General features: G+C 44.5%; 1 protein-coding gene across 10 annotated transcripts in view; it reads left to right on the forward strand.

Annotated features, from left to right (window-relative positions):
- The window catches only part of TRAF3 (TNF receptor associated factor 3), a 110,583-nt gene that overhangs the window by 25,487 nt on the left and 58,817 nt on the right, over positions 1-26,279 (forward strand). For 4 of the 10 annotated variants that reach the window (XM_061181296.1, XM_061181304.1, XM_061181301.1 and 1 more), the window contains exon 2: positions 17,077-17,131. The exons of 3 other annotated variants lie outside the window; for them this stretch is intronic. The gene's annotated coding sequence lies outside the window, so the exon portion shown is untranslated. 3 more of the 10 variants (XM_061181299.1, XM_061181298.1, XM_061181302.1) reach the window with 3 other exon arrangements.

Raw genomic sequence — 26,279 nt, forward strand, 5'->3', positions numbered from 1 at the left:
TCTTGGAAACCGAATGTATAGCACGTGAGGATTATTTTTATGTTTTATAATAAAATCTTTCACAGCATAGAATTTTAAAGACCTTTGTGGACAGGAGCAGCTCTTTGAAGGTAAACCTCAGTTTGGCTTAGAAGTTCATCTAGTTGAAATTACACTGAGGAGGTTCACATCTAACCCCAGGCAATCTTCATGTGTTCAAGAAGCTCATTAGAAATCTGCTTTACCAAAAACAAGTTCTTCAGCTACTTGTGATGGAAAATGCTTAAATAAGCAATTTAAAATTCAGCATACTCTGTTCAAAAGCGATCATTTTAAAAGATTCATGGACAGAGCACTTTATATGTATTAGTATTTTATAGTAGGTGCTGTGGGGGATAGAAATAGAGTTTTCTTGCCTTCAAAGAACATGTAGTCTGAGGAGGGGCAGACACGCAGATGGTGTGAACAGTTAGACAAGGCAGAACAGTGCGCAGGGTGTGATAGAGAGATAGTATTAGTAATCATGGTAGTGACAGAGGCAGAGGCATCGTGGTGTGGGACGTCAGAGCACAGCGTGGGAGTGATGGTGCTTAGAACCATGGTTGGAAAACTATACGTTTGAAAATGGTTTTTAGGTTTTTAAAAGGTTGTAAAAATAAGCAAGAAGAATATGCATGTGACAGAGACCATCAGTGGCCCACAAAGCCTAAAATATTTATTTATTTATTTATTTTTAATAATTTTATTTATTTATTTATTTATTTTTGGCTGCGTTGGGTCTTTGTTGCTGTGCGCGGACTTTCTCTAGTTGCGGCGAGTGGGGGCTACTCTTCGTTGCGGTGTGCGGGCTTCTCATTGCAGTAGCTTCTCTTATTGCGGAGCACGGGCTCTAGGCGCGTGGGCTTCAGTAGTTGCGGCTCGTCTGCTCCAGTAGTTGCGGCTCGTGGGCTCAGTAGTTGTGGCTCACGGGCTCTAGAGTGCAGGCTCAGTAGCTGTGGCGCACGGGCTTAGTTGCTCCGCGGCATGTGGGATCTTCCCGGACCAGTGCTCGAACCCGTGTCCCCTGCATTGGCAGGCGGATTCTTAACCACTGCGCCACCAGGGAAGGCCCTAAAATATTTATTTTCTGGCCCTTTACAGAAAAGAGTTTGCTGACTCTTGGTTTAAGGGTCAGGAAATGCTTTATAAAGACTAAAATTTGAGCAGGCGTTTTACAGGATAAATAATACCTTGATTTTCAGGGCAGCAGGATGTTGTGCTGCAAGAGGGCCAAAGGTGAGAGAAAAGACGGGGTGGGGAGCACAGGGACCGTAAATCACACACGGTGCTGTGGGCTGTGGTTGGAGCTTAGGGTGGGCGAAGTATGTCTTGGGACCTGGGGAAGGGGGGGCAGGGGCAAAGGGCATGGCTTATCTTAAATACCAACAAGCTTGAACTCAATTCTGAAGTGAGTTGTGAGCCCTCAAAAGCTTTTGAGTAAGAGAATGTCAGTGTTGTAATTAGAGTTAATTGGGAGAGATTGAAATAATAGTCCTCTTTTTTTCTGAGTCATGCTCTCCTAAACTGTAAAATAGTTCTTTAGAAGTGATTGTATTGCTTAATAGGCCACTGACTCTATGGTAGTTGATGTGCACTTGGGTCCAGAATTCCTGGTTTAAGGCTGAAGATTGGTTGATGTGCTTTTCATACTTGTTTACATTTCCTGATCAGCAGCAGACCTTGGTGAAGTGTCAGTGATCACGTAAATTGAGGAACTTGAAAGAATCTCTAGAAAGGTGGAAAAATTCTTGCTGAAGTTGATAAGTGTATTTCCACTGTTAAACTTCTGCATGGAGGATTTCAATTTTGTGTGCTCTGTCAGCCTGCCCAGGTGTGGTTGTATTCTCTGAGAGGTGAAAAGTAGAAAAGGTGCCCTGATGAGGGTGGACGTCTGGATTCCCAGTGGTGGACCTTCTCTGAAGGCAGAGCCTTTACAGTCATCTGTTTCCAGAAGTGGATCTCCCAGGAGAAAGCTGGGTAGAGGTATTCTAACTTTATAAGTGTGTGTACCCAGAGAAAATGCGTGAAGATAAAAATAAAGAAAATAAATTTTCTCATTATCCCCCACTATTAACATATAGGTGTACAGTCTTTGACTCCCTTTTCAGTATGTATGCGCTTAGATGATTTTGTGAGAATCACGTCCTGTACCTTGTACTTTGTTCCCTGCAGTAGAGTGCAGTGTGGCCTGATAGTTAAGGGTGATGCTGAATTGCCGTGTTTCTTTTTTTCTTTTTTTTATACAGCAGGTTCTTATTAGAATTGCTGTGTTTCTATGGTTCTCCCTGGTGCCTCCTTCATGCTTGCTCTCTGTTGGTTCTCTTCTGAGCAAAGGAGGGGCGCTCTTGACTGATTCTGAGCCCTCACCAACAGGGAACCATTGGCATGTGGACTGTTTTTTACAGATATCAGAGCCCTGGTCTCAGAGTGCGAAGTCGATGAAGACCTTCCTTCTAACCTCTTGATTGGATTCTTGGCTTTGTCCAAAGTTGCTCAGACGGGCTAACAGTGTAAAGAATATGCTGCTCCAGCCAGATAGCAGTTGCTTTTCCGAACCAAGCCCTTCAGAAAGGTCTTGTTTGCACCAGGGTCATCCCTGAGGAGTCCTGACCAGTCCTGGGAGGTCAAGGCTCCACCCCCACCTGGGCTTGTCTACCCAGAGCCTCCCTCCACACCGAGCCCCTGAGATTTGCCATGGTCTTGGGATGCAGCCACCACCCTTAGGGGGGCTGTGTGACTCAGTCTGCCCTTCCCCAGGACACCTTGTCTGGGAAATTGGCCCCCTTGGAGTTAGCAACAAATACACGGGTCCCTGTGGACTTCTCTTCAGAAGGGGTTCATCCACGTGACCAGCATCCGCTTACACCCTCTCTCTCTTGCTGAGCTTCCCAAGAGCCACACTGCCCCCATACTGGAATTTTAGCGTCCTGAAAGAGGTGTGCGTGTGCGTGTGTGTGTGTGTCTTTGTTTTAAGAAAAAAGCCAATGTAGTCATGGTAGAATATTTAGAAAATGTAGATATTTTCCATTGCCTCACCACTGTTAATATTTTGGTATATATCATTCATGCCTCCTTTGGGGGCATAATCTTACACATTTTTACAGAAATAGGAATATAGTTAAATAATTTTTAGTTTTTAAAAACACTCTTTTAAAATTAAAAAACACCCCATTTATTCAAAAAGCAATGCCCATTCAGTTGTAGGAAAATCATTTATTAAAACCAAAAGATGAAAAATATAAATATCATTCTGCCCACTCAGATCACTACTGTGTATGTTTTTCTAAGCCATCTTTGTGGCATACATATATTTTCTTTTTATAAAGATAGAATTATTCTATATAATACCATTTTATAATATGCCTTTTAAAATAACTTTATTGAGATGTAACTCAGGTATAACATTCACCATTTTAAAGTGTACAATTCTGTCGTTTTTAGTATATTCAGTAATTTGCAATGATCACCACTTTCTAATTTTAGAACATTTTCATCATCCCCAGAAGAAACCTTGTACCTGTTTGCTGTCACTTCTCATTCTCCCCCTCCCCCAACCCTAGGCAGTTATTAATCTATTTTCTGCCTCTACTGATTTGCCATTTCTGGAAATTTCATCCAAACGAGATCATACAATATGTGTTCTTTGCGCCTGATTTCGTTCGTGGAGCATAATGTTTTCAAGGTTCATCCATGTTGCAGCACAGAACAGTAGTTCATGTTTATAGGCAAATAATCCATTGTATGGATAGACCACATTTTGTTTATACATTCATCAGTTGATGGACATTGGGTTGTTTCCCCTTTTTGGATATTATAAATAACGCTGCTATGAACAATCCTGTAAAGTTTTTGTGAGAACCTAAGTTTTTGTATCTGTTGTAAACAAAGCTGGATCATGTGGTAACTCTATGTTTAACATTTTGAAAGACTGCAAGATGGTTTTTCAAAGCAGCGGGGACATTTTCCATTACCATCAGCAGTGTATGAAAGTTCTAGTTTCTCCACATCTTCACTAAACACTGTTATTGTTCATCTTTTTTATTTTAGACATTCTAGTGGGTGTGAAATGGTATCTCATTGTGGTTTTTGGTTTGCATTTCCCTAATGACTAATTATGTTAAGCATCCTTTTGTGTGCTTATTGACCATTTAGATATCTACCTTGGAAAAATGTTTATTCATATTCTTTGCCCATTTTTAAAGTTGGGTTGTCTTTTTGTTATTGAGTATAAGAGTTCTTTATATATTCTGAGTACAATTCTTTTATCAGATATATGACTTATAACTATTTTCTCCATTCTGTGAGGTGTCTTCTCACTTTCTTGATGGTGTCCTTTGATGCACAAAAGTTTTAAATTTTGATGACATCCAGTTTATCTATTTTTTCTTTGGTTGCTTGTGCCTTTGGTGTTATATCTAAGAAACCATTGCCTAATCCAAGATCAGGAAGATTTATTCCTGTTTTCTTCTAAGAGTTATATAGTTTTATCTCTTACCTTTAGCCTAGGATCCATTTTGAGTTAGTTTTTGTGTATGGTGTGAGGTAGGGGGTCTAGTTTCATTCTTTCGCATGTAGCTATCCAATTGTCTATTAGTTGAAAAGAGTATTCTTTCCCCCATCGAACGGTCTCAGTACCCTTGTCAAAAATTGATTGACCACAGGGGACTTCCCTGGCAGTCCAGTGGTTAAGACTCGGTGCTTGCACTTCAAGGGGGCACAGGTTCGATCCCTGGTCAGGGAACTAGGATCCCACATGCAACACAGCGCTGCCCCCCGAAAAAATTAAGATTAAAAATAAATAAATAAATAATTTTTAAAAGGATTTAAAAAATGAATTGACCACAAATGTAAGGGCTTATTTCTGGACTCTAAATTCTATGCTGTTGATCTATATGTCTGTTAAAATTGGGGATCATGAATCCTCCAAATTTGTTCTTTTTCAAGATTGTTTTGTCTGTTCTGAGTCCCTTGCATTCCCTTATGCATTTTAGGATCAATTTCTGCAACGTATAACTTTCTTTGTTTCACTTATTATATCATGAACATTTTCCTTTTTCTTAGTCTATAATTGTACTATAACACAGTAGCCCTGAGTCATGTGTGGCTAGTGAGCACATGAAATGTGGCCAGTCCAGATTGAGGTGTGCTGTAAGTGTAAACTGACAACAGATTTCCAAGAGTTAGTGTGGAAAAAAAGAACACAAAATATCTCATTAATAATTTTTTATATTGATTATATATTGAAGTTATAAAATTTTATATTGGGTTAAATAATATACATTATGTAAGTTTACCTATTTCTTTTTACCTTTTTAATTTGGCCACTAGTAGATTTAAAATTATGTGATTCTCATATTTATGTTAGAAGTACTTTTTAATAGAATGGCATCCAATTTGGTTGATTATGTGGTGGTTGTATGATTGTGTCAGAGTTTCTTGATTCAATTCTCTGTTGTTGGACACTTGGGTTGTTTCCAGTTTTCTCCATTTACAGCGTTGTGAAGGGTAACCTCGTAGCCGGGTCTTCCTGCCCCCCTGTGATGCTGCCAGGACAGAGTTCATAAGGAGGACTTGAGAAATGTGTTTGCTGTACTTCTAAGTCAAGGGTATGCAAACTCTTGTGTTGTAGTGTTGAGTAAGTGAGTGAATGTTTCATGTTAACGAAAAAATCTTTCACAGTAAGGCTGCAAACAGATTCAACAGATATTGATTGAGCCCCCTGCTTTAAGTTGGGTTCTGATCCAAGAGTTGGGAAAACAGTGGTGAAGGAGTCCAGATTCTAGCCCTCTCGAAGTTTATATTCTAATGGGGGAGAGGGATAGTCAACAAACCGATAACTGTATCAGTGGATGCTAAAGAGTGATGTGAGGAGGACAGAGAAGCAGGCTTATGGGCTAGCGTGTAGTAGCATGGTCAGGGAAGGCCTTTCTGAGCAGGCAGCATTTACGTAGGGACTGAAACAGAAGGAAGGAAGGGAGCCATGTGAAGATCTGGGAGAAGAAGGTTTTTAGGTAGAGGGGTCAGGAAGTTCAAACACCTTGAAGTGGGAATATGTGTGTTTTAGAAACAGCAAGGAGGCCAGTGTGGCTGGAGCTTGGTGAGAAGTGTGGTTGGATTTGGGATATGTTTTGAAGATGGAGCTGACAGTCTTTGCTGATGACTGGGTGTGGGGCACGTGAGGAAGGGGAGGCTTTTATGACCTAAGCAATTGTATGGTGCCGTTTACGGAGCCAGGGATTGCTAGAGGTGGGTCAGAGGGGAGGGGGCACCAAGAGTTCAGAAGTGCCTTTCGGGTACTCACGTGGAGATGTTGAGTTGGTAATGAGATGTACCCGCCTGGAAATCACGGGGGAGGTGGGGCTGGAGAGACATTTTTGGAGTCAGGAAAAGCTACTTGGACATCAAGCAGGTCGAGTGAGAGTTGACCATTGGATTTGGGAACGTGGAGGTCTTTGAGGACTTCGGCAAGAGTGGTGTTGGGAGGCTGCTGTAGCGTGGCGGGTACAAGTTATGGGAGGATGGGATGTGTGTATTGACAACTCCTAGAAAGAGTTTGCTCTAGGTGAACAGAAAGATAGGGGTGGGGAGCTGGGATAGACTGCCTCTTCCTCGGGCGCTGGTGGGAGTGGTCCTGGAGAGAGGCTGAGGTGGCAGGGGCTGGGGTCCAGGGCCAGCGTGGAGGGGGAGGCCTTGCCCACAGGATCAGGAGAGAAGGCAGAGGAGGCTGGCAGGCCTTTCGCTTGGCCGTGGGAGGATGAGAAAAGCTCAGATTGCTTCTGTTTCCAAAAGCTAAGAGTGACAAGGAGGGAAGGGGTGTTGTAGGATTTGTTGTGGGGTTAAATGTAAAATTTGTATGAATTTTTAATGTGAAACCTAAGACTTCACGGTAAGTTGAGTTGCCTCAGAATGCTTACCCTCGGGGTTCTCTCTCCTGTGCCTTTGGGTTTATTTTGGTGGAAAAGTTTGAGAAACCACTTCATTATTGTATTCTATTGTTACGTTGTTAAATGTCACCCAAGTGAGTATTTAACCTTAAAGAGTTTGGGATTCACTTACACGTTTTGTTATCCTTAATAGAGCTTTTGCAGCTGCTCCAAATATCCCTCCGTTGGTGCATCTTAATAGTTGCTTGGCAAGCACTGCATTCTGCGCGGGGAAGGCCATGCAGGGCCCCTGAAGTGCCACACCTTCCAAGGACATTTTAGTGAACTTTTTCCTGTTTTCACAAAGTGATTAACAGCTATGCTGTGCATCTTTTCATTCTGGCAGCGTGGTTTGCGGGAGTGTAGTGCTGTTAGCCAGCCTTTTACGGGACTTAATCAGCACTGATGAAAAGTTATTCATCTTCTTTCCTAGTTATCGCATTGCCTGCTTTCTTTTCTTTCTATACAGTTTTAGTATAATTAAGTCCCCCTTCCCCATTTAGGTTCTTCAGCCTCCTTAGTAGAAAGTGCTGTGAACAGTCAGATTTACTTCATGGGGTGGGAGCGTGTGGAACATCCGGGTTCTGGTCCCTCTTTTTGTTGACAGATGAGATGGCTGAGGCTTAGAGGGGGCTTGATTTGTAACTGGAGGTTTATTTGCATGACTAGGTCCCATGTCCCTTGCTTCCCAGTTCTCCCACGACCTCCTGGACAGTCGTGTGGAGCCTGCTCCTTCCCTCGCCCTGTCTTGAATTCCAGAGCAGCGCTCCCATTCCTGAGGCTGGCTTCCTGCGGGCACTCGGAGGAGAGGCCTTCCCTGACCGCCCTCCGCGTGGCTCCGCTGGAGGGTCTGCACGGGTACCTTCTGGCCTTCAGCTTCTGACCGTGGCAGTGTTTGGCACGTGTGACGACGAGCATTCGCTCGGTACTCCCCGAGTTCCATGAAGGCAGGGACTGCAGCCTTGTTTTCAACCTGCTATATCCAGCCTCTGCTGAGGGGTCTGGCACACTCGTGCCCAGAAAAGTTTGCAAAACAAACAAACGTGTATGTAAATCTAGACTTTTAATCCGGATTGCTGTTGTCTCCTGGCCATTCGAGAGGGCTCTTGTGTCCCTGTTTCCGCCAGGGCTTGTCCTGTTGTCATTTAACAATCCTTTGCTACTCTTGGGGGCTGGGGTGTTTTGGAGTTTGGAATTTTGGAGATTTTAGAATGGAATGCGTGAATAGACCACACATCGTGGAACATCCTAGGCAGCACCGTGTAATCAGACACTAAGATCTTTGCAGCAGGTGTGTGACCATTCGCGGCCAGTGGGACAGAGGCTGTGGGAGCCCCACACCGCGCCAGGGCGTGTTATGAACATGTTTTCAGAGCTTTTGGGATTTCGGAATCACAGATAAGGGACCGTGGACCTGTTTGGGTGCACGTCTGCTTTTCAGGCATTTGTGCCACGTGGGCTGGAAAAGAGGAAAACACAGTGCCTGTGCTCCCTTGGGGTGCTGTGAGGAGCACACATGGGGCGGGCACTGCTGCCAGTCACTGGCTTTGCTGTCATCCCCCGCCCTTGCTTTCGAGAAGTGTGCCCCCCAGGCGCTGGCTGCGGGGCGCCGTGCCGCGGTGCGGTGCGGTGCGGGGCGTGTAGGCGGTGGCTGTCCTGCGTCATCCTGGGTTCCTTCCCTCGAGCCTGGCCGCCTGGCCACAGGTTCAGGGCGGAAGAGGGAGGCTCGGACGAGGTGCTGCACGGCACGTGGTCTTCCGTTCCAGACCCTGTGTACCTCTGTCCCCTCCACGGTTGCGAATCAAGCCTCACGGCTGGGAGGAGAACTTTGAGGCCCTCAGCTCTGGGGTGACCTGTCTGCACTCTCACACTCTGCCCTCTTGAGCCAAAAGTTTTCAACATTGGGTGGATTTAATATATGTTTTCTGACTTTTAAAATGTGAGTATAGTTTTATTTTAATGTTTTTAGGATGCGTTTTTGACGTAAATAGAAATCTTTAATTTAAAAAGCTTTACCTACTTTCTGAGATGGTGCTTGCATTTTGAAAAAATGTTTAATTGCCAGGCTGCAGGAAAGCTTGCCTTTTTAAAGTAGAAAACAAAGAGCCAATACTGAAATAAGTCTAAAAATGTGTATTTCAGGCATTTGAAAAGGATATAGGGTGAAATAGTTTGTACCTGAAGCAGGTGTCACTTTGTATCTGAAGTTTTTATGTGATCTTTGATAAATTATGTAGATTGTATTAACTCTCATATGAACATGTACATTAAAGATTATTCTTTCAAAAGATTTAGAATTAGTTTTGTCCAAGGTACTGGACTTCAGATTTAATGAGCCATGCCACTGAATCAGAAACACACTTGCAGTCTTTCAGATTTTATGAGATATTATAGTTTTCAAAAAGACTTGTGAGAATGGTCTTTTGCGATATATTTTAAGATAGTTAAGAACAGCGTTTGTATTGTAAAAACTTCCTTCAAGACACATTCTGGGGTTTTATGAGTGATTAATGGTGGCATCACCCAGAGTTTTGTGGTTAATATTTGCAAATAATTTATTTAACAGGGTTTAAAAGAGACTCCTCCTTGTGTTTTATAGTTACCCTTTTGGGGGGACCAATGTATAACATAAAAAGTATCCAGTGGTATTATCTTTGCTACAGATGTATTATGTTTATAGAATTGGAAATATTTGATTTCTTAGAGTGTGTATATCAATAGATTATGTAGTTTAAAATGTTTGCATCTGTATTTCATGTATAAACATATCAGTTTCCCAGTGTAGCCTTTAGAGTATCATAGGAGAACTAAGGGTTTTTTAAAAGGTCATAATAGAAAAGTTGTGTGTGTTTTAATTACTTAAGTGTTTTTTCCTCCTGGGGTTGTTAAAAAAACAACACAAAACAAAAAAAAACACTGAATGTAACATATGAGAAAATGTTAAATGGATGCAACACTGCATGTAAGATTTTCCACAGAAGTTTTTATTCACAGTGAGGCACAATGGGAAGGCTCCATTAATTAACACATTAGATGGTATCATAATTCTGGAAAAACCATTTCACCGTAGGGGTGTTTGCAAAAACCGAAGCCATCTCTGCCAGGTTTTGACATCGCTTAGCTATTTAGGTAGCAAGAGACGCAGTGTCAAAACCAGTTTAAAATTACCTATATTGTCAACATGCAGATTTTCTTTATTCAGTATTTAAACTACGGATTTACCAATCTGAGTAGTTTGAAATACAGTAGCATAAAAAGAATTAGATCTACCAAACCGAAAATGTGTGCATATCTAAAGAAGTTTCTTTTCTTGATTTTGGTTAAGCTAACAGAAGTATCTTCACATCTGTAATTTCTGGTAACTTAATGAGAACACACTGAACTTTTGGGTCACGATAAATTTTCCCATTATGTAAAATATTTTACACACTGGTTGACTCATTGTGAATTGTGAGTAGACATGATTCTCTTCCTGCGGAAAATAGAAACACACATTATTGTAATGACGATTTTAGCCAATTACAGAATTGTGCTCAGGTGGCTATGTTGCCTTCTGTTGGTTGGGTTGTTGAAAACTTTGAGATGGACATACAGCAACGGGAGTGAGTTGGGAGCTCTTTTGCTGGGTGTAGAGGATGTAGTCTTTCTATAAATCTGTTATTTTATACATAGGCTTGTTTTTGTTTTTATGAGTTTTATGTTCAGTCACTGCGTGTGTTTTCTTTGACTGTATTGACTTCAAGTCTTGTAAATATTTCTGGGTCTTAAAAACCCAAGTGCTCATATTTATTCCACAGTAGAAAGAACTAATGAGTACTTTTTGGCAATGGTGGTGGGGTTGGTAGTTTCCCTAGTGATCATCCTCCCTCGTGTTTAAAAGTGCTACATTTGTATGTAGGTGTAATTTATATTTTACATTAAATCTAAAATCAATTTTTTTGTTACAGAATGGGTGAACTGTGAGATTTGGGGGAGAGAAAGAGTTACCAAAAATGGTTATGAGTTGTTTTGAACAATGAGAAGCTTATTTACAATTATTTGGAAGGGACACCCCCAAAATAATGCATTTTGGGGGGGCAAAATGAAGACTTGTTATAACGTGTTCCCTTTTTTATTTCTTTAATTGAGATGGTGAGCTGCGTCTCATTAAGTGATGTTAATTAACTATCAGATGTTTGGCCTTTTGCTTGACTGTGTCCTCTTTTTAAAAGATACCTTAATTGAGATAGTCACATACCATGGAGTTCACCTCTTCTAAGCGTCCAGTTCAGTGGTGTTTAGTACATTCACAGAGTATTGTGCAACCATTGCCTATTTTGACCATTACATATGAATTGGATCATACAGTATGTGGTCTTTTGTGTCTGGCTTCTTTCACTTAGCATCATGCTTTCAAGATTCATCCGTGTTGTAGCATGTGTCAGCAGGCTGTTCCCTTTTGTGGCTGAATAATATTCCTTTGTGTGGATGCACCACATTTTACGTATTCGTTAAGTCCATTGATAGACATTTGTGTTGTTTCCCCTTTTGGGCTGTTATGAATAGTGCAGCTCGGAACATTCATGTACAGGTGTTTATGGGACAGATGTTTTCATTTCTCTTGGGTGTAGACCTAGAGGGGTTTGCATCAGCTTTGACTTACTGTTCAGGTTCCCGTTTAAATTTGTAAAGAGGCTTTACTTCTTGTAACTGGGGCCTTTATTGGTGACCTGGTAGCTCCTGTTTCATGTTTGAAGCCCCTGGGCCCTGTTGCCTGGAGAAGCAGCCAGAATTTACAGTATCCTTCTTTCCTAAGATCAGATCCCATCTGACAGTCATCACAGGGTCTTATCAAATAAGTGTCCCATTAGATTTTTTTGCAGCTAATTAAGCCTGTTCTGCATCCAAGCCAGCTAACTCTTGTCTGTATTTTATATTGATAATTTTCTTGTATTCTTCTCCCTGTTTCTTCTTGGGGACACCCTTTGTTCTTCGGCCCCAGCAGCACAAGGAGTGACTGAGTGATTTGTCTGTCTGTGTATTTTCCCTTCAGGCAGTATACACTCACTCCTTTGGCTTTTTTTACGGTAATTTTGGTAACTGGGTTGTCTATTTTTGAAGTAGTAAACACCTTAAGATAGTAGTGATACTCTTGAGCATTTTGTTAAGTATCCAAATGAGACCTACAGGGATGTTTCCATAATTTGTATCAAATTCATGTAAATGTACATTAGCAATATTAGCGAATTGCCTGAGTTAGTTATGAATTCCATTACTCCTCTTTAACAAAGGAGCAGGTTGTGCCGTGGTCATTCCAGTTAATGGGGAGAGCCTTTCAGGTCTCTCATCATGTATTTAAACTGAGTTAAGCTTGGAAAAATAATTATTGAGTGCTTTGTGGATACCGGCTTTATTTTGTGACAGTTGTGCCTTACATTTTGAGAAGCTTATGCTTTCAGGAACCTTACGCATGCATTAAAGCAGTTAATCAGGTCAACTCTGTAAGGTTTGTAGGATAAGTGTTACTCCTTTCCTACAGACAAGAGATTCCAGATTCGGAAAGAGAGAGCGATCGGTTGGGAGCCGGTGTCAGAGGGAGCAGGGTGTGCGAGAGCGGGCCCTGCCCTCTCCAGGAGGGCTGTGCGAAGTCCAGAGCCCGCAGCCAGGCGGCCCTGCTTGAGCGCCCGCCCGGCGGTGCACCTGAAAAATTCCTTCTCGTGTTTGAGTCCGGCCGCCTCAGCGTGCAGTAGAGACGGTAGGAAGCCGCTGCCAGGCGGGCGGGCCGGCGGGGCCTGGCTCTGTGCACTGCTGGGCCTGGCTCGCTGCCCTTGGCTTTCAGATGGCGGACCTGGGAGGCGGGTGCTGTGTGGCCCTGTAGCGGCCCCCCCAGCCCGCCGCCGCTGGCCCTCGAGACCCCACCCCCATGCAGCTCTCAGTGCTGGGCCTGGGGTCTCAGCCCTGGCCGCTGTCGCCCCTCCCGCACCTCGAGGATTGCTTGTCCAGGAAGCGCAGAGTCTTGAGGTAAGACCCCTGCCGGCTCCTCCAGACCCTCCTGGGAGAGCCCGCTCGGGCCAGAGCCCCGGGTTCTGGTGACCCAGGCTCAGGTTTCCGAGGCACTGAGGAGTTGTTTGACAGCGGTGCGGCCGCAGAGAGCCGCCTTGATCCCCGATTTGAAAGGCCGCATCTGGGGGAGCATCTGGGGGGAGTGCCTGGCTGGCGCCTAAGTGTGCCGGGAGGCATTTCATGGAAGTTCCTCTGCGTCCTAAACCACTCTAGTGGGTCTCTATAAAGCGAAGAGAAATGTCCTCACGCTGTCTCTTTCTACCTTTCCTTCTGATCATCCACCTCGTGCTGTGAGATGATCCGGCCAGTCAGGAATTCACACGTGAGGTGCCTCTGGTTTGGTCTGAGATATTCATTTATTCACATGGCGCCTTTCTGGGGAGAGATCGGGGTGGGAAGGCTGCAGCATTTCCATAAATGTGCTCCCTCCTGCTCCCCTGAGTGAAGCCCCAGGGAGGCACCCTCTTCTCCAGGGGGTGCTGCTGGGCCTGGGCCGGTGCCTGTGGTGAGGCTGTGGTCTGTGGAGCCGGAGCCGGGGCGGTGTGACTCCTGGGCCTCCCACCTGGCCTGTAGCTGAGATCCTCTGCGCCTCAGGGGGAGATGACGCGGGAGCTCCTCATGGCGTGGAGCAGGGGGCCGCCCCATGGGGCCCCCCCCGCGAACGCCGGCCACACCGGTGATGTGCTGGGCCCTGCAGATATGCAGTGTCACTTCCTTATAGTGTGGTCACCACTGGGGCCGATGGAGCCCAGCGGAAGGGTCCTGGCTGCTGGGGGTGGGAAGGGCGCCGGTGAGGACTTCCTGGAGGGGAAGATTCCGGAGCCTGAGGAGTGAGGGGAGTCGGGGTCAGAGGGAAGGCAGAGCAGGGCTCTCCCCCGAGAGAAGGGCGGGCTGTTTGCGGGGAAGCCACGGGCCGGTCCTGCCGCTCGAGGGGGGAGTGGCCAGTAGTAGGGTCCTTGATTTGCTGGTTCCCTTACCTGGTCCGTTACCTGGTCAGCGTCGGGCTCGGCAGCTTCCACGGTAACCCCGCCGGGAGGTGGTGGCTGGAGCCGCGGGGGGACAGCTGCTGTGTACCGAGGGGCCTGGTGCAGGGCCGCCCTGTTCCGTTCAGAACCGGCCACCTCCGCTTGGTGGCCGTGCGCCCAGGACGAGTGTGTGCTTCAGGGACCGGGTGCTCGGATGTCTGTCTGGGCGGCCGTGAGGGTCTGATGGGCTTCAGGATGGAGCCTGCACGCGCTTTCGCTGGGGACTCACTGGCACGTGCCGAGGAACGCTGCACCATTTTGAGGGTGTTCTCCCCTCGTCTCCCCGTTTTCTCAGCGGGGGGCACATCCTTTAGCTCCTGTTCGATGTTCTTCCTCGTAGAACCTTGCCCTGGAACCCCACACCGGCTCCAGTTCCATCTCCCCGGCTGCGCTGCCCTCCCCCGCATCCCAGTCCTCCAGCCTGGAATGACTTGTCCTCCATGTGTCACCCCACTGGAGAGCCCCTCGCCATCAGGACAGCGAGCTCGGCCTTACTCACGTCCTTTCACAGATAGCACGTGGTTAAATGCTCACTAAGTAAACTGAATGAAGCAACGAAGATGAAAGGTCACTTAGTAAGCATGCCACTATCTTAAGTGTCTTTTTCTGAGTTTGGTTGTACGGGCAATGGTTTAATATTTCAAGAGCGCTGTCTGTGAAGGTAGCTGAGTGGTCAAGGTGATTGCTGCCACTGAGGCACTAGAAGTGCTTGCTGCGCTTGCATCTTCTGGAGTGAAAGTCTTGGTTGGTTCCCAGGAGCTCCTCCGTCAGGCTCTGAAGCTGGTGGTAGGCAGCAGATGTGCAGGACTCTCACCGGGACTACTTGAGCATTAAAAATGGTGTGTCCTCACGCACATTTCATTAATGTCCGCATTTTCACCCAGCACAGTACATTGTCAAAGCCATCCTCCAGTGAACACCACAAACTAGTCAGCCTTTAGGAAACAAGTTGGAAATCTAGAAATGCTCCCCCCAAGGTTTTTGCAACGTTTTTTAAAGAGATCTTTACAAAATCTTTGTGATGCAAAAGGCAGCTTCCTGTGCTGGGGAGTCTCTCTCCAGCGCTCTTGCTTCTGAGGTTGGTAGCTTGCAGAAAGACTGCAATGCAGCGGTTGCCAAAGTCTCTGTTAATATGGCAACAACCGGCGGGGAGGTCTTTTGCTCGCCTTCACAGCTGCTACCTGTGGCCTGCAGTCTGAAGGAGGGGGTAGAAGGTGATGCTCCCCTGGACTTAGCCGTTTAGTGATAAGGACAGAGGCAATTTTGTGGACACTGTGCCAGCACAGGCATGTCCTGCAGCAGCTCTGTTAAGTTCCCGATGCAGTGGGCTGCCTGGGGATGTGAGGCTGAAGATGCCTTTGCAGGTTGTGCACGGTAATTTTGTTGTCTTCTCTGTGTTCATGGTGGATTATGAGAAGGTAAGGGACTTTAAAAACCATGCATGATGTGTATTTTAAATGTTTATCAATGACCCTGATGAAGGTAAAGAATTATGACTAAGTAGATCTCTTCTGAACCTGAGAAATAAAACTTTGATTTCTTATTAAAGACAGTCTGGACATTTGAACAACTACCTTATTTGTGTTGACAAATGCCCTCTAAATAAATTAAAGATGTTCTTTAAAGAGATCTGCTTTTTCTTTGACTTGCTAAACATGGTCGAATTCCAGAGATGTAGCTATGGATGTAGTATGTTGGTTTCTTTAACTTAAGCAACGACAGTTTCATGAATCTGGCATGGAACATTTTGTTATATAAAATCTCAACCATATGGTGGTGGCTGATGAAGTCTGATTTCCTTAGTTCTCATCTGCCTTCAGATGAGCATTTTCAGTGTGTGCAGCCCTGTCCTTATCCTGGGGTGAGTTGGATGCTACCTCCAGCTGTTCTGCTTTGTTTGTCTAAGAGGCAGGCTGAGAGTCAGAACTCAGATTTATTTTGCTATGAGTTGGTGGCCCCAAACTGTATTAAATGCATTACGGGTGGTAATTTATATGTGCAACGCCTAGAAATATAATGTCATGGTTACCATGGCGACTGCATGCATTCTGAAAAGCTTATGAATGGGTTCTGAACCTTCTGGCATTTTAAGTGAGATGTTCCAGCTGAGAGCCTACATTCATGATCAGTGTAAATAAATTCAGCTTCCCTTGAGCAGCACATCCTTTCTCTTCGTTTACCAGAGTTGTCCTTTCGGCCCAGTTCTTCCTCTGGTGACATCTGCCTTGGTCTCTTGGTTCCTGACAACAGACTGTGGCTGAGAGATGGTTTTCTCCTTGAGGTTGGGGACTAGCCTGTGTGCATGCAGTATCCCAGCCCTCCGTGTGCGGGCAGTGTAGAATGGACTGGCACGTCCATGCCTCCTGGAGGCTGGCAGTCCTCGACATACCCAAAGCACGGCCGCAGCCCTGTGTGCTGGTGAGGTTCTGGCAGAGCTCTCTCCATCTGCAGAGCTTCTTTCCAGCAACACACCCCAGGGTGCCAGGAGAGCCTGACTTCCAGAGAGGGGGCCCTGCCTATTTCTGCTTCCAGGATATCAGGATGGTTGGCTTTGGAGGGGGAGGCCCAAGTTAGAAAGACCCACATTCAAAGTGCCAAACTTGTGAAAATAATAAACGAAGGCCTATCCTCTTCATTACCAAAGGATCGTTTGCTGGTTGTTAGAAATATGTGTAGCATAGTTTGTTTGAAAACCAGTTGCCCTGTGCATTTAAACTGTATTGATATCTTGATTGCATGGGACTGAAGTATCTGTTTGCTAATATTTTGTAAAAGGCGCCCAGACAGCCTGCTGCCTGGGGGGCTGAGGTCTGAGGCAGCCCTGGGGACGAGGACGGCTGCTGAGGCTCTCGTTCCTGAGCTTAGCCCCACCGGTTCGGGAGGACAGTTCACCCTTGCAGAGAGCTCATTTTTGTTGTTAACAAACATTCAGATCATATCATTTGAACTTTCAACTTGAAGGAGAGTTGACCTCTCAGGCTCACGTCAGTGGGTGTGTTGCAGTGACTCACCTGTTAGGAATGAGGAAGTTAGGAATCTTCATCTAATTCACTCCCTTTATTTTACAGATGAGGAAACTGAGGCCCAGAGAAGTTATGCCACTTGGTTAAGGTCCCAAAGCAGGTGAGAACCAGATCTGGGATCAGAAACCTGGCTCTCTATCCTCCTCAGGATCGCTTTCCTGACAGAAGAGGTTTGCTCTCAGCTCACTGTTTTTTGCTTTCCTTTTACGGAAAAGAGGCCTATCGTGATAACTGGAATAGCACTCTCTAATTTGTAATTTAAAAAACTCCTGCCTTCCCTTCCTTCTTTCCTCCGTCAGCCATTGAGCAGCTCCTGCTCGCTGTGCTGCAGACTTCAGGGGTGGGGGTGGGGGAGGGCGCACCCTGTACCCCCAGGCCGCGTGCTGTGCTGAGAGATGGGTGGCGGGTGCACCGGAGCACACAGCCTGGGTGTCGAGATGAATTCTTCCTCCACAGCTGCACTTCCGCCTGCCTACGGTATTTTCCAGCGAAGCTAAGTGCCCAGCGGTCACCAGGGGTGAACCTGAATCATCACCTATCGAATCAAGGTCACGATACTGTATTTACTAAGGCAGAACAACATAGCAATATTAGGTGCACCGTACGAGTCACAGCTTATTGCAAATAATAAGAGGTTCAGCTCACAGGGCTTCAAATACAACTTGATGTGCCAGATGCCGGTTCACCCAGATTTTTAATTTGCCAGTCTTCAAGAAGATTGGGCTTGTATTACAGCCTGTATTTTCCTAAATGGCCTCAGTGACACCTCCCATCCTGTGGACTGTCTCACAGTGGGACTCTGGCCGGGAGGTGGGTCTCTGTTCCTTCTCTATGAACCTGGGCCAGGTGTGTGACCTGCCTCACCCAGTAGTAGGGCAGAAGTGATGCTGTGTGACTTCCAAGCTAGGTCTTAAGAAAAAGGTTCAGTTTTTGCCTGGCTTCTCTTTTGGGGACACTTGCTATGGGGAAAGCCATGCTGTGAAGCCCAGCTAGCTCGGGCAGGAAGAGCACATGGCAAGGCCCCAGTCAGCAGCCTCCCGGGACGGGCGAGTGAATGGCCGGGCAGGTGACTCTGGCATTCTGCTTTTCTCGCTTCCCAGCTGAGGCGTGCTGTCAACACTGTACCCGGTCCAGCAGAGCCCCAGCCCGCAGAGCCTGTGAATGTGACGAGTGGGGGTTAGGCCGCTCCGTGTTGGGGTGACTTATTACGAAGCCTACTTACTGCAGTCCTTAGTGTTTCCATTCACCAATATTAGACATGGCATTTTATTACATGCTAGGTGTAGAAAGCTTAAGAAATTACTGTTTTTAAAAAAATGATTAACCTTAGAAAAAAATTTTAATAACAGCTTTTTGGAGATAATTTGCATAACATAAACTCTACCCTGTTATAGTGTACATTTCAGTAGTTTTAAGTATATTCCCAGTTGTTCATCCAGAACAATTTTTATCACCTCAAAATGATAATCAGACTCTTAATCTAATTTATTCAACAGACAAGTACAGATGAAAGATTAGGATTCCTGTGCATTATGTTAAACTGTGGTGCTGGGTGTCTAGGACCTAGCAGGCACTCAGGCCATGTTTGCTGATACATGAACTCAAATTGAAGCGTGAAGATGATAACCTGACAGGTTGAATTGGGTTTGGCTGCAGCGCTTGGAGCATCTGTTATGTGCACGGGAGTTCACCCTGGGTGTTTGGTAAGAGGTGAGCCTTGAACTGGGTTTTCATGGAGGGGAAGCAAGGAAAGCGTGTGAGGGGCAGAGACAGTGCTACAGTGGGAAGGACATCTCTGGCTGGGTCCCTGTCGGAGGAGAATGGAGCACGGGGTGTCTGCTGGGCGGGGGCAGGTTCAGACGCGTGCTGTGCCTGCGCCTTCCTCCCCCACCGCGCGTACCGCACACATACTCACGCTCCTGCCTGCCCTCCCGTGGGTGTGCGCTGTTCCCTTTCATGCGTGCACACGCAGAAGCTGACCTCCTGGGAGGAAGGAAGCCGAGGCATGGCCCAAAGAGGAAAGGGCTGCTGACAGCCTAGACCAGGGGTCAGCACACTTTTTCTGTAGTGGGCCAGATAGTAAATGTTTTAGTCTTTGTGGGCCAGTCCTGGGTCTCTGCTGTTGTAGGACATACGTAAACCAATGAGCATGGCTGTGTTGCAGTAAAACTAGTTACAAGACGGTGGACCCAAGTTTGCCTGCCTCTGGCCTACACGAATCCATCCGAGCCACCTGCCTGGTCAGTGGTCCCGACGCAGACGTGGCTTGTGCCGCCCATCTCCTGCTCAGGCTTCGAGGCCGTCGGACAGCTAGTTTTCGGCCCCTGGCTGCTGCCCCGGCATGGAGAGCTTCAGCAGGGCAGCCCGCCCCTCCCTCAGCATTGGATCTCTGGCTCGGTACACAGCAGGAACTCAGCAGTGTCCGAAGCCCCTGAAAAGTGATAGGGCTCTCGCAGGTTTGCAGGGGGAGGTGGTGAGCCAAGAGGACAGAAGGAATAAGGCCAGTGGGTAGGTCCAGTAGTTTCTGGACCCCATTGCTTAGAGGCATGTGGTAGAATGTGGGGAAATCTGGAACGGTTTGGCCCTGCGTGAAGAGCCCAGGACCCAAGGCATCATTCCACTTAAGTGAGATTAAATTACCTTTCAAGAGAGCTGCATCAGGAGCCTTAGAAGTAACCTTTCAGGTGGAGGACATTCCTGCTTTTAAATCTTGGGAAACACTGTGGGTTTTTTTGGTTTTTTTAATGAGGAATCATGTAACCTAGGTGCCTTACCTAAGAGCCTAATAATCAGGTCTCTAAAGCAAGTGCCTCAGCAAACAACAAGGTGTTCAGTTCCCCAGGTAGTTTAGAGGAGATAAAGCCCCAGAGGGAAAAGCCGACACACTCTCGAACTGTTGACCCCTGTTCACGTCCAGATGAGGAGTAGCCGCTCATTTATGGTACGTGCATCAGGCACTGGTGTTGGAAGCCTGTGATCAACTAACAATGAATTCAACAGTATAATCTCGTTTAAATTGTTCTTTGGCTTAGAAGAATAAAAATTACTTTAATTGAAGAAAGAAAATATCTTGACTTGTCAAAAAAATGATATTCAATTAAAAATGACAAAATTTCACAGCCCTGCATATGTTACAAAATGGCATTTCACAGGCAAATTCATTAATTAGGGTTATTTTGCAAGGGTCTTCAGACCCTCAGATCGGAGTAAGCCCCCCTTTCACGTGCTTCCCTTGTGGCTTGTGCTCGGCCATAGGACATCTGCGTAACGAGGTGACTTCTGTCTTCTGAGTGACCACTTTTGTTCCTGAATGCACAGCTCACAGAGGAAGGGTTAGGATGGGGCTTGGGTTTGCCGCACCGTGAAGACATGCCTCCTTGATACTCTCGATGATGGAAGACATGGATTGTGAAATGTTAAAACCTCAAGAAATTATTTTGTTCAGTCCCTCCCTGCCAGCCCTCTGTTTCACTGAAACCCACCCCAGAGGGGAGTGTCTGAGCCTTGGCCTCTGGACTCCTGTCCAGCCTCCCGGGGTGACCTTCATCCTCCAACCCCAGCCATGGGTCTTGTTGCCCAGAGTATAGGAATCTTTCTTAGCTTGGAACCTTAAGTCCAAACCCACAAGAACATTGCTTCCTTTTTTATTCTGCCTGGGGTTTTCAGAACGTCTAATAACGCTGGACAGTTTTATCATTCATCATCATGAGTAGTGTGGCTTATTACAGCTTGCAGCTACAGATCTTGGAGAGCAAATTCATTTTCTACATTCAGATTTGCTCATCTAAAAATTCTGTTTATAATATTAATTTAGAACAAGGCTTCTGTTATGAGTTGTGGAAAAACAGCTCCTGTATCCCCTTTAATAAAGATATTTTTGAAATGTAATTTAATGCGTGGAAGTGAATTACTGTTCAGGTTTTAGTTTGTTGCTTGGAAAAAAGTGTGAGAAGAAGAGCATCTTTTTTATTTTCTTTTCTTGTTTTTTGGCTGCACCTCACAGCTTGTGGGATCTTAGTTCCCCAACCAGGGATTGAACCCGGGCCCTCGGCAATGAGAGCGCAGGGTCCTAACCACTGGACCACCAGGGAATTCCTGAAAAGTATCTCTTTTTATTTTTATTTTTTAAAATATTTTTTATTTTTGTCTGCGTTGGATCTTCGTTGCTGCGCGTGGGCTCTTCTCTAGTTGCGGCGAGCCAGGACTACTCTTCGTTGCGGTGCGGGGGCTTCTCATAGCGGTTGCTTCTCTTGCTGCGGAGCACGGGCTCTAGGCGCGTGGGCTTCAGTAGTTGTGGCGCACGGGCTCAGTAGTTGTGGCTCGCGGGCTCTAGAGCGCAGGCTCAGTAGTTGTGGTACACGGGCTTAGTTGCTCTGCGGCGTGTGGGATCTTCCTGGACCAGGGCTCGAACCCGTGTCCCCTGCGTTGGTAGGCGGATTCTTCACCCTTGCACCACCAGGGAAGTCCGAAAAGTATCTTTTTAACAAACGCATTTTCTAAGCTCTGGCCAGCAACCCACTCATTCAATTAATATTTATTAATATTTATCAAACACTAATATTTATCAGTATAGTATATTATTATATTTGTATATGTATTTACATCCTTGTGCTAAATATGTTAGTGTGTTTATGTATATGTTATACACTTACTATATACATAAATGTATACACACTAATTATATGTACATATGTGTACACACTCATTAAAATCAAGCAGAAGTATAGCAAAAAGTTCGATACCCTAGCATTATATGGGACTTTTTTTCCCTGTAAAACCTATAAAATGAGCTATTGAGTTGACGTTCAGTATGAGCCACTTTTTACTCTGAGAATTTCAGAAATAGTTAATTCCTACGGACCCTTCAGTTTATGGCTTAGACACCCTCTCCTCAGGGAGGCCTTCCCTGCACCCACGCAGCGGGTCACTGGCGCATTCGTCACGTGCTTCCCTTCAGCAGTTTTCACGTCTCGTGCACGCACACCCACAGTTACTTGTGTCCCTCCCCCAGGCGGCAGCTCTGGGGGGCAGGGCCCTGCCCTCCTTGTCCCCTGCTCCTGGCACGGTGCCTGCGCCACCCCGGCACTAGGCTGCATGCTGGGTTCTAAGTGAGACTGGGCACCAGAGTTTTCCTCTGAGGGGGTTGTCGTGCTCTGCATTGACCTTTCCTTTGTAGGGCAGTCTTGGAAGTTTTCAAGTGTTTTCTCATTCAACCAAGAAATCTTTCTTCCATGACTAACTTCCTATTTTTTCAAATGATTGAATACTTCTATTTTCTCCTTCCTCCAAGGAGTTGGAAACTACTAAGAACAGATGACTTTGTATGGGTCCTTCCTTCTTCTGCTCTTCCCTCAAGTTCTTTTTCATGTAAGTGGACAAATATATTGTCGGGATAGCAGATTCAAATGGATCCTTCTAATTTAAGGATAGAGATTTTTGAGGAGTATGAGGAAGTTTGGAGAAACTAGTAAAACCTGCCCTGGTGCTGTGGATACTTTATAGGAAATTCTCTTTCATTTTCCTCATGACAGGTGCTAGACTGTGAGAAGGGACCTATATTAAATTCAAAGAGATCGTAGTGATATTTAAGATATCACTGGATATCTTAAATTTTCAACTTGACTCTGTCAAAATATTTCTGACATTTTGTATTTTAAGACTAAAGTAAGTATGCAGTGGTAATGGATGTTTGGTCATGACTTCAGGTGAGTAAGACTTCAGAGAAACCTATCACAAGGCCAAAAACGAAACCAAACTCACCATTGCCTTGTAGTTCCAAACCATGGCATGTTTTACCCAAGGGTAGTTTTAACTCATTTTATTCTTGAGTAGCTCCTTGCCTCCTCCTTGTTCAAATCCATTTGGATAATGCTTTTCAAAAGTAAGCAAAATAATTCTGGTCAATTCTCATATTAAAGTGGCTAGAAACTAAGCAAATGATTATTTAAATGATGTGAGAAAATTCATTTTAGCCTAGCCAAGGTCTCAGTACCTTCCTTGAAGTCTGAAATGGCCTTACTTGGTTCAGCTAAAGGTGCTTTTTTTTGGTGCATCTGGTTGTGAGTGCCATTTGTTAGTCCTAAGGGAATACATAAACCCAGGGATGTCAATGCTGAAATTCACAGCAATGAAAAAAGATGCTTGGTTTAAAAAAAAAGGACAAATGCATCTGCTAGGCATTACTGATGTCTTGGGAATTTTGAGGTGTGTATTTTGCTTATTGCTAAGGTATTAGGTGGTTGCCCAGGATGTGAGCTTACAGGTGTCAGAGCCATCGTGACAAGCTACCACGGAGGCAGTGCTGGTCCGTGAGACCTGGGTTTCAGTCCTGGTGACTCTGACTTTGGACAAGTTGCTGAATGTCATTATTTTAGTTCCTCAAGAGACCAGGGAGGAATTTGGACTACTGGATAACGTTTGTTTTTTTTTTTAATGGCCTTTATTATGTTGAGGTAGGTTCCCTCTGTGCCCACTTTCTGGAGAGTTTTTATCATAAATGGGTGTTGAATTTTGTCAAGAGCTTTTTCTGCATCTATTGAGATGATCATATGGTTTTTATTCTTCAATTTGTTAATATGGTTTATCCCATTGATTGATGTACGTATATTGAAGAATCCTTGCATCCCTGGATAAATCCCACTTGATCATGGTGTATGATCCTTTTAATGTGTTGTTGGATTCTGTTTGCTAGTATTTTGTTGAGGATTTTTGCATCTATATTCATCAGTGATATTGGTCTGTAATTTTCTTTTTTTGTAGTATCTTCGTCTGGTTTTGGTATCAGGGTGATGGTGGCCTCATAGAATGAGTTTGGGAGTGTTCCGTCCTCCGCAATTTTTTGGAAGAGTTTGAGAAGGATGGGTGTTAGCTCTTCTCTAAATGTTTGATAGAATTCACCTGTGAAGCCATCTGGTCCTGGACTTTTGTTTGTTGGAAGATTTTTAATCACAGTTTCAATTTCATTACTTGTGATTGGTCTGTTCATATTTTCTGTTTCTTCCTGGTTCAGTCTTGGAAGGTTATACCTTTCTAAGAATTTGTCCATTTCTTCCAGGTTGTCCATTTTATTGGCATAGAGTTGCTTGTAGTAGTCTCTTAGGATGCTTTGTATTTCTGTGATGTCTGTTGTAACTTCTCCTTTTTCATTTCTAATTTTATTGATTTGAGTCCTCTCCCTCTTTTTCTTGATGAGTCTGGCTAATGGTTTATCAATTTTGTTTATCTTCTCAAAGAACCAGCTTTTAGTTTTATTGATCTTTGCTACTGTTTTCTTTGTTTCTGTTTCATTTATTTCTGCTCTGATTTTTATGATTTCTTTCCTTCTGCTAACTTTGGGTTTTGTTTGTTCTTCTTTCTCTAGTTCCTTTAGGTGTAAGGTTAGATTGTTTATTTGAGATTTTTCTTGTTTCTTGAGGCAGGCTTGTATAGCTATAAACTTCCCTCTTAGAACTGCTTTTGCTGCATCCCATAGGTTTTGGATCATCGTGTTTTCATTGTCATTTGTCTCCAGGTATTTTTTGATTTCCTCTTTGATTTCTTCAGTGATCTCTTGGTTATTTAGTAACGTATTGTTTAGCCTCCGTGTGTTTGTGTTTTTTACGTTTTTTTCCCTGTAATTCATTTCTAATCTCATAGCGTTGTGGTCAGAAAAGTTGCTTGATATGATTTCAATGTTCTTAAATTTACTGTGGCTTGATTTGTGACCCAAGATGTGATCTATCCTGGAGAATGTTCCATGTGCACTTGAGAAGAAAGTGTAATCTGTTGTTTTTGGATAGGATGTCCTATAAATATCAATTAAATCTATCTGGTCTATTGTGTCATTTAAAGCTTCTGTTTCCTTATTTATTTTCATTTTGGATGATCTGTCCATTGGTGTAAGTGAAGTGTTAAAGTCCCCCACTATTACTGTGTTACTGTCGATTTCCTCTTTTATAGCTGTTAGCAGTTGCCTTATGTATTGAGGTGCTCCTATGTTGGGTGCATATATATTTATAATTGTTATATCTTCTTCTTGGATTGATCCCTTGATCATTATGTAGTGTCCTTCCTTGTCTCTTGTAACATTCTTTATTTTAAAGTCTATTTTATCTGATAAGAGTATTGCTACTCCAGCTTTCTTTTGATTTCCATTTGCATGGAATATCTTTTTCCATCCCCTCACTTTCAGTCTATATGTGTCCCTAGATCTGAAGTGGGTCTCTTGTAGACAGCATCTAGATGGGTCTTGTTTTTGTATCCATTCAGAGAGCCTGTGTCTTTTGGTTGGAGCATTTAATGCATTCACGTTTAAGGGAATTATCGATATGTATGTTCCTATGACCATTTTCTTAATTGTTTTTGTTCTTGTAGGTCCTTTTCTTCTCTTGTGTTTCCCACTTAGAGAAGTTCCTGTAGCATTTGTTGTAGAGCTGGTTTGGTGGTGCTGAATTCTCTTAGCTTTTGCTTGTCTGTAAAGCTTTTGATTTCTCCAACGAATCTGAATGAGATCCTTGCTGGGTAGAGTAATCTTGGTTGTAGGTTCTTCCCTTTCATCACTTTGAGTATATCATGCCACTCCCTTCTGGCCTGTAGAGTGTCTGCGGAGAAATCAGCTGTTAACCTTATGGGAGTTCCCTTGTATGTTATTTGTCATTTTTCCCTTACTGCTTTCAATAATTTTTCTTTGTCTTTAATTTTTGTCAATTTGATTACTCTGTGTCTCGGCATGTTTCTCCTTGGGTTTATCCTCTATGGGACTCTCTGCACTTCCTGGACTTGCGTGGCTATTTCCTTTCCCATGTTAGGGAAGTTTTCGACTATAATCTCTTCAAATATTTTCTCTGGTCCTTTCTCTCTCTCTTCCCCTTCTGGGACCCCTATAATGCGAATGTTGTTGTGCTTAATGTTGTCCCAGAGGTCTCTTAGGCTGTTTCATTTCTTTTCATTCTTTTTTCTTTATTCTGTTCCGCAGCAGTGAATTCCACCATTCTGCCTTCCAGGTCACTTATCCGTTCTTCTGCCTCAGTTATTCTGCTATTGATTCCTTCCAGTGTAGTTTTCATTTCAGTTATTGTATTGGTCATCTCTGTTTGTGTGTTCTTTAATTCTTCTAGGTCTTTGTTAAACGTTTCTTGCATCTTCTCTATCTTTGCCTCCATTCTTTTTCCGAGGTCCTGGATCATCTTCACTATCATTATTCTGAATTCTTTTTCTGGAAGGTTGCCTATCTCCACTTCATTTAGTTGTTTTTCTGGGGTTTTATCTGG

The sequence above is a fragment of the Eubalaena glacialis genome, chromosome 2 (assembly GCF_028564815.1).
Source record: "Eubalaena glacialis isolate mEubGla1 chromosome 2, mEubGla1.1.hap2.+ XY, whole genome shotgun sequence".
Classification (NCBI taxonomy): Eukaryota; Metazoa; Chordata; class Mammalia; order Artiodactyla; family Balaenidae; genus Eubalaena; species Eubalaena glacialis.